At 54.5% G+C, this 6,916-nt stretch overlaps 1 long non-coding RNA gene across 1 annotated transcript; it reads right to left on the reverse strand.

The window, feature by feature from the left end:
• Window positions 1–4,631: 4,631 nt before the first annotated feature.
• On the reverse strand, window positions 4,632–6,533 carry LOC111589768 (uncharacterized). The gene is made up of 2 exons (XR_002748894.2): window positions 5,171–6,533; window positions 4,632–5,069 (listed from the first exon to the last, which is right to left on the reverse strand). It is a non-coding gene; the product is annotated as an uncharacterized lncRNA (long non-coding RNA).
• Between the last annotated feature and the right edge of the window lie 383 nt (window positions 6,534–6,916).

A 6,916-nucleotide genomic window follows, 5' to 3' on the forward strand; every position in this document is an offset into this window, starting at 1 on the left:
GGCGCGGCAAGAACACGCGCTCAGCTAAGGGTGGCGGCGAGGTCGACGACGACGTGTGCTGCTACTGTGGCAAGTCCAGGCATTGGGCCCGGGAGTGCCGCAAGAAAAAGCGCGACGAGGCACTGGCCCAGGCGAGCCAGCCCCAGGCCAACCTCGCCCAGGCGGAGGAGGAGACGCCCTCACTGTTCATGGCGGTTGTGCAACCGTCTGTGAAGACTGTTCACGACGCACACCGCGTCGAGCATGTCTACCTCAACGAGCACAAGGTGCTGCTGGACTTCGACGACGAACAACAGGAGATGAACTGGTACCTCGACACCGGTGCGTCGAACCACATGACCGGCTACGCGAACATCTTCTCTGACTACACCCGCGACATCGTGGGCTCCATGCGTTTCGGCGATGGATCTCTAGTGGAGATCGCTGGGCGGGGATCGATCCCGTTCGAGTCGAAGGATGGAGGGCACATGACGGTTCATGATGTCTACCCATCCCTCGTCTTTGGAGTAGCATCCTCAGTGTCGGGCAACTCGACGAGAACGGCAACAGGATTGACATCAACGACGGTATTCTTCGTTTGTGGGATCGCCGCAGCCACGAACTCCTCGCAAAGGTACAACGTTCACCGAATCGCCTGTACATACTTCCACTCAAGCCGATGAAACCGGTGTGCCTCGCGGCAAGCTACAACGACGACGAGTGGCGGTGGCACGCGCGGTTCGGCCACCTCGGCTTCCAAGCTCTGCAGAAGATGGGGCGCGATGGCATGGTCCGTGGCTTGCCGTCGATCGAGCACGTCAAGCACGTCTACGACGCGTGTTTGGCGGGGAAGCAACATCAAGCACCCTTCCCGCAAGCTGCTACGTACTGCGCCACCAAGCCGCTCGACCTCCTCCACGGTGATCTATGCGGTCCGATTACTCCGGCGACACCCGGCGGCAAGCGCTACATAATGCTTGTTGTTGACGACATGTCTAGGTACATGTGGGCAGTGCTTCTCGCCAACAAGTCTGATGCTGAGGACGCGTTCAGGAAGCTACGCGCCGGCGTCGAGAACGAAGCGGGGCAGAAAATAAAGGCATTCAGGACCGATCGAGGGGGGAGTTCACCTCGAATTCCTTCCTCGAGTTCTGCTTCGAGCGCGGCATCAAGCGTCATCTCACCGCGCCGTGTAGCCCGCAACAAAATGGCGTGGTGGAGCACCGAAATCAGTCCGTGCTCGCCATGGCAAGGAGCATGATGAAGGCAAAGGCGGTCCCTGCCAGGCTGTGGAGGGAGGCCGTGATGACGGTCGTATTCCTCCTCAACCGTGCCTCGACGAGAAGCTTGGTGGGGCGCACGCCGTATGAGGCGTGGCACGGTGAAAGACCAGCCGTGCACTTCCTGTGAGTTTTCGGCTGCGTGGCTCACGTGAAGATCACCAAGCCGAACGCCGGGAAACTTGACGATCGAAGCACAAAGATGGTGATGATCGGGTACAAGGCTGGTTCGAAGGCCTAAAGGGTGTACGACCCCGTCGCAAACCGGGTGCATGTTACCCGCAACGTGGTGTTTGAAGAAGGCGCAACCTGGGATTGGAACTCGTCCGAAAACCGTGACCCGGAAGGCTCCTGCGACGATGGAGACCAGGACACGTTTGTGGTTGAAGAGTGGGAGGATCCCACTGCTGCTTCGCCGACAAGCCATGCCTCCCCTCTGTACACGCGGGGCGAAGGCGCTTCTCCATCACCGTCGGGTTCTACTTCCCTGGTTCTAGCCCTAGTGCCAGGATCACAGGGATCTCCATCGGCACCGCAGTCGGTCGAGTCATCCTCGACTAGCTCCACGGCGACATCTTCAACCACCTCATGCCTGCACACTTAGCACGTCAAAGGAGGGCCTGAGCCATGACAGGGCCCACTGCCACCGAGGGGTGTGATCCCCGTCGAGTTCGTGTCACCCAGCTCCGGTGCGCTATAGGTACTGGACGCGAATGACAACTCTGAGGACGCGCACAGATTCCGGGTCGTCGATAACCTCTTGTATGACGACGACGAGCTTGTAGCAGATGGCGATCTGCTGCTGGCAGTTGATGAAGAACCCTCTACCTACGGTGAAGCAGCAGAGCGTCAGGAATGGAGGCGAGCGATGGCTGACGAGCTCAAGTCCATCGCCGACAACAAGACGTGGACACTTACTGATGCGCCTCCTGGCAAGAAACCCATTGGCCTGAAGTGGGTGTTTAAGATCAAGCGCGACGCGGACGACAACATTACCAAGCACAAGGCACGACTCGTGGCGAAAGGATATGTGCAGCGCGCTGGCATTGATTTCGATGAAGTCTTTGCACCGGTTGCACGCCTGGAGTCGGTGCGGTTCATCCTCTCCATCGCCGCACATTATGGGTGGACGGTGCACCACCTCGACGTGAAGTCTGCGTTCCTGAATGGGGACTTGATAGAGGAAGTTTACGTCGAGCAGCCGCCGGGATTCGTCGTCCAAGGCAAAGAGGGCAAGGTGTACAAGCTGCACAAGGCATTGTATGGGCTTCGACAAGCGCCCATGGCCTGGAACGCCAAGCTCGATAGCTCATTGTTGTCGCTTGGATTCAGGAACAGCACGGAGGAGCACGCTGTATACGTGCGAGGCACCGGCGACGATCTGCTGATCATCGGTGTCTATGTAGACGACCTCGTCGTGGTGGGAGCGAACCAGGCTGAGGTTGTCAAGTTCAAGGGCGAGATGGCGAGGCTTTTCAACATGAGCGATCTCGGACCGCTCCACTACTACCTGGGGATCGAAGTCCGTCAGAGCTCGCTGGGCATCACTTTGTGCCAGAGCACCTACGCAGGCAAGATCATCGAGAAGGTTGGGCTCTCAGGGTGCAATCCGTGCGACACTCCAATGGAGCCACGCCTGAAATTGAGCAAGGCGAGCTCAAATCCTCTGGTGGACAAGACCATGTACCGCAGCATCGTCAGGAGCCTGAGGTACTTGGTTCACACGCGTCCTGACATTGCGTTTGCAGTTGGCTATGTGAGCCAGTTCATGGAGGCGCCCATGACTGAACATTGGAGCACTGTCAAGCACTTGCTGAGGTACATCGCAGGAACAAAAACCCACGGGTGTGTATATCACCATGGGAAAGGAACGCTGGAGTTGATCGGATACAGTGACGCCGATCATGCCGGAGACGGAGATGACAGGAAGAGCACCTCTAGCGCTATCTTTTTCCTTGGCCGGAGCCCGGTCAGCTGGCAGTTCCAGAAGCAGCGTGTGGTGGCGCTGTCGTCGTGCGAGGTAGAATACATTGTCGGCGCCACTGGGGCGTGTCAGGGAGTGTGGCTGTCACGCCTGCTTGCAGATCTGCTGAACATGAAGGTCATCGCGCCATTGCTCTACATCGACAACAAGTCTACGCTTGCCCTCGCCAAAAACCCGGTGCTACATGATTATAGCAAACACATCGACATTCGGTTTCATTTCATCCAGGACTGCATCAACAATGGCGTTTTGGTGGCAGATTTCATCAGAACCGGCGATCAGCTGGCAAACTTATTCACAAAGCCACTCCCACGCGCACGACTCCAGGAGCTACGCGTCCGTAGTGGTGTCTTTAGTATAGAACCAACACAACAAGATTAAGGGGGAGATTGTCAAGGATAATCTTGTTTACTTAGGGCCTGTTTGTTTACCCCCAGATTATATAATCTGGATTAAATAATTTTAAGAGGCAAACAAACAGTCTAACTTATTTGCCCAGATTATATAATCTAACCCCTTGGATTATGATAATGCATAAGCAAGTGAGGAGGTGCTTATTTCAGATTATTTTTTTCCCACTTCCCCACTATCCTTTCAAGTTTCCTAGAAATTACCCACCATTGCCATTATAATCTACCGAATCATTTTTGCGCCTATCGAATCGGAGAAGCCCGCCGCCCAACAGAAACACGCCAGATAATCTGGGTAAACAAACATGACTACTCAGATTATATAATCCAAATTATATAATCCAGATTATATAATCCTCCAAAAATAATCCAGATTATATAATTCATTGGGGTAAACAAACAGGCCCTTAGTCTTGGTGCTTAAGTTTAGGTGTAGTGGTTAGTCAGACGTGGTGCTCATGTGCGTGCATGCCACGGCTGAGACCGGGTCCTTTTGCTTGCATGCAGCGTTGAAGTGGTGGAGCTGAAATCCAGGGGCGCAGTAACCATGTTTTCGTCGTGGGATGGCATGGCAAGTTTAGTGCACTGGTGCATGCGTCCTGGATCTGAGAAACACCTAAGAGTGGGTCAATAAATGGGAGATAAAATAGAAAATGCAGTGTGGGTTTTGCTGCGCCAAAAATTCTCCCTGTGAGCTTCTCTGTGTTCATCCATTCCCTCCACACATGTGAGTGTTAACGTGAGGCTGAGTGTTCTAGCGACGGATTGGTCCTTTCTTAGAAGCCAACACAAGGGTCCTCAATGGTGGAAAAGCGCTCAGAGGACCACAGTTTACTCTCCAGTTCAAGCGTTGGTCGAGGTTCGCCCATGCTTCGTTGGCAACCATGTCCAAGCCGGTGGATATTGAAATCTGAGGTATCCCAGAACATGCTTGGTTTTGATCTACATCCGAGCACATCTTGAGGGACTCATGTTGGATTACACAATTACACCAAGATACAGTTGAAAAGAGAGTTCTTTTGTCCTTTTTGGTGTGAGCGTGGAGCTTTGATCTAGAAAGACTACATCATGACATGGAGATGCATACCATTGAATCGGGGTTAGCCACTCATGAGAAGAGATGTTTGACATATAAGATCTCCATTAGAGCAACTCCAATGAATTTACACTCAACAGTCTTAGATGCTCCACCTCTCCCCTCCTTGGCGACTAGCAAGAGGCCTGATGAAGGAGAGGACCGCGGTAAGTCGGTAACTAGGACTTCCATCCTCGACGTCCGGACATGACCGAGGATTCTCGGTAGCCTATCCAGCATCGACTGGGACGGCAACAGCCTTCAGGCCACGAGCGTGTCATGAATGCGACTAGGGATGTGGGGTTGACGCCACCACAAGCTTTAGAAGACAAGGAGACATGCTGCATACACGAGGAGCATTCAGTTAGGCCTATGGATACTTGCACAGAGTGAGGGGCGATTTCTGAAGATCTTGATGGGCCGCTGGACTTGCCCAAGTTACCTTCGCCCCAGCATAGCTTATTTGCTGGGCCGCTGGAGCCTGGAGGGGACTATGGCGAGCTCGTGCCATCAGGCCAACCTGACTCGAAAACCTCTGCACTGCAGAATGGGACGCTGGGCTCAACCAGGCCACCTTTGCCCCAGCATGTTTCTTTTGCTGGGCCGTTGGAGATGGCTAAGCTAAGCTCGCCCCATCAGGACACCCTGATCGAAGATCCGAGACATTTTGGGCCGCTAGGCTCAACCAGACCACCTTCACCTCAGCTCATATCTTTTGATGGGCCGCTGGAGATGGCTAGGCTGAGCTCACCCCATTAGGACAACTTAGTTGAAGACCCGCGGTCTATTGGGCCATTGGGCTCACCTAGACCGCCTTCGCCCCAGCAGTATATGTTTGATAGGTCGCTGGAGATGGCTGGGTTACGCTCGCCCCATAAGGACACCTCAAGGGCTGATTTGGCTCCTGTCTTACTTCGACCCAGCTCTGGGATGCCAGAGAAAGATGCCAATACTTACCCGCTCATGACGAGGGCTCCTCCATGACTGTCAGGCCACCTCCTGAGACACCATCTCTAAAAGTTTACTCCAGAAGAAGTTTAAGATGTCATCAGCAGCAAGATACTTCACATGATGACCTTTCTTTGGGTGTTGATGCAACTGTTGAAGATGAGCTTGGCCATGCAGCGCGGGGTACTCCAAGTGAGCATGATCTTAACCATGCACTGCCACCGAACAACTTAAGGGAAGGTGAAGTCGTTGTAGCAGTGGCTCATGCTCCGCTAGTGCCCAACTCTCTAAGGCAAGAACATCTGGAGGCTGAGGAGGACCCCAGCCTGACTTCTGAAATGGCTTCATAGGCAAGAATTGAATCTCAAAAGGAGTTCTTCAGGCGCGCGGCTACGCCAGCAGGGGCCAGAGGCATGGCTGCGCTGGCGTGGGTGGCCAACTCCGTGGTAAGGGCAGGCACGTCGGCGCCGGTGTGGGCGCCAGCGTCCTGCAGGGCGGCGTGGAGGTGATCCATGGCCGCCGAGGGCGCGCGCGATGGAGAAGGGCCGCCAGCGTGGGCGCAACGGGAGGGATGTCCAGCGGCGCGGGCGCGACAGGATGGGGGCACGCGGTTCCAACGGGTGGAGGAGACGGATTTGGCGGCGCTAGCGCGAAGGGAGGGGTTCCAACGGCACGGGCGGCTCCGACGGGTGGAGGAGACGGCGCAGGGGCGCGGCCCGGTGGGAGCAGAGGGAGGCGGCCGGCGCAGTCAGGAGTTGGCCGGTGGCGGCTGTGAAGGGAGGGAGAAGAGGAAGGTGGCGGCGGCTGTTGGGGAAGGGAGGAGAGAGAAAAAGAAACTGACTCTATACCATATTGGAAACCCTAACCCTAGAATAGGAAGGGGATATGTATTAATAGACTTGGTGTTGAGCCTAGCCCATTACAGTACACAGGGGAGACCCCCAAACTCTAATACAATTCTAACACTTCAGGAGCATCAACAAAAAAACCATGTGGTGTCATGCTAGTCCCAAAGTTTAGTAAACAGTACTAGGCACCACCTTCTTCCCCACTAATGACTACGCCAAGACGAAGTAACCGAGTTGCTGGAATCGGGGTTGAATTCAACATGTAGGATCTGGGTAGCAGGACCACCAAAAAAGTCATGAGGTCTCTATAGATCATCACAGAATCAGAAGGCATTAGTCACGAAGCTCTAGAGGACTATGTCAGACTTTTTAAACAACCTTTGTTGCAATAT

This window comes from Zea mays, chromosome 7, assembly GCF_902167145.1.
Source record: "Zea mays cultivar B73 chromosome 7, Zm-B73-REFERENCE-NAM-5.0, whole genome shotgun sequence".
Taxonomy (NCBI): Eukaryota; Viridiplantae; Streptophyta; class Magnoliopsida; order Poales; family Poaceae; genus Zea; species Zea mays.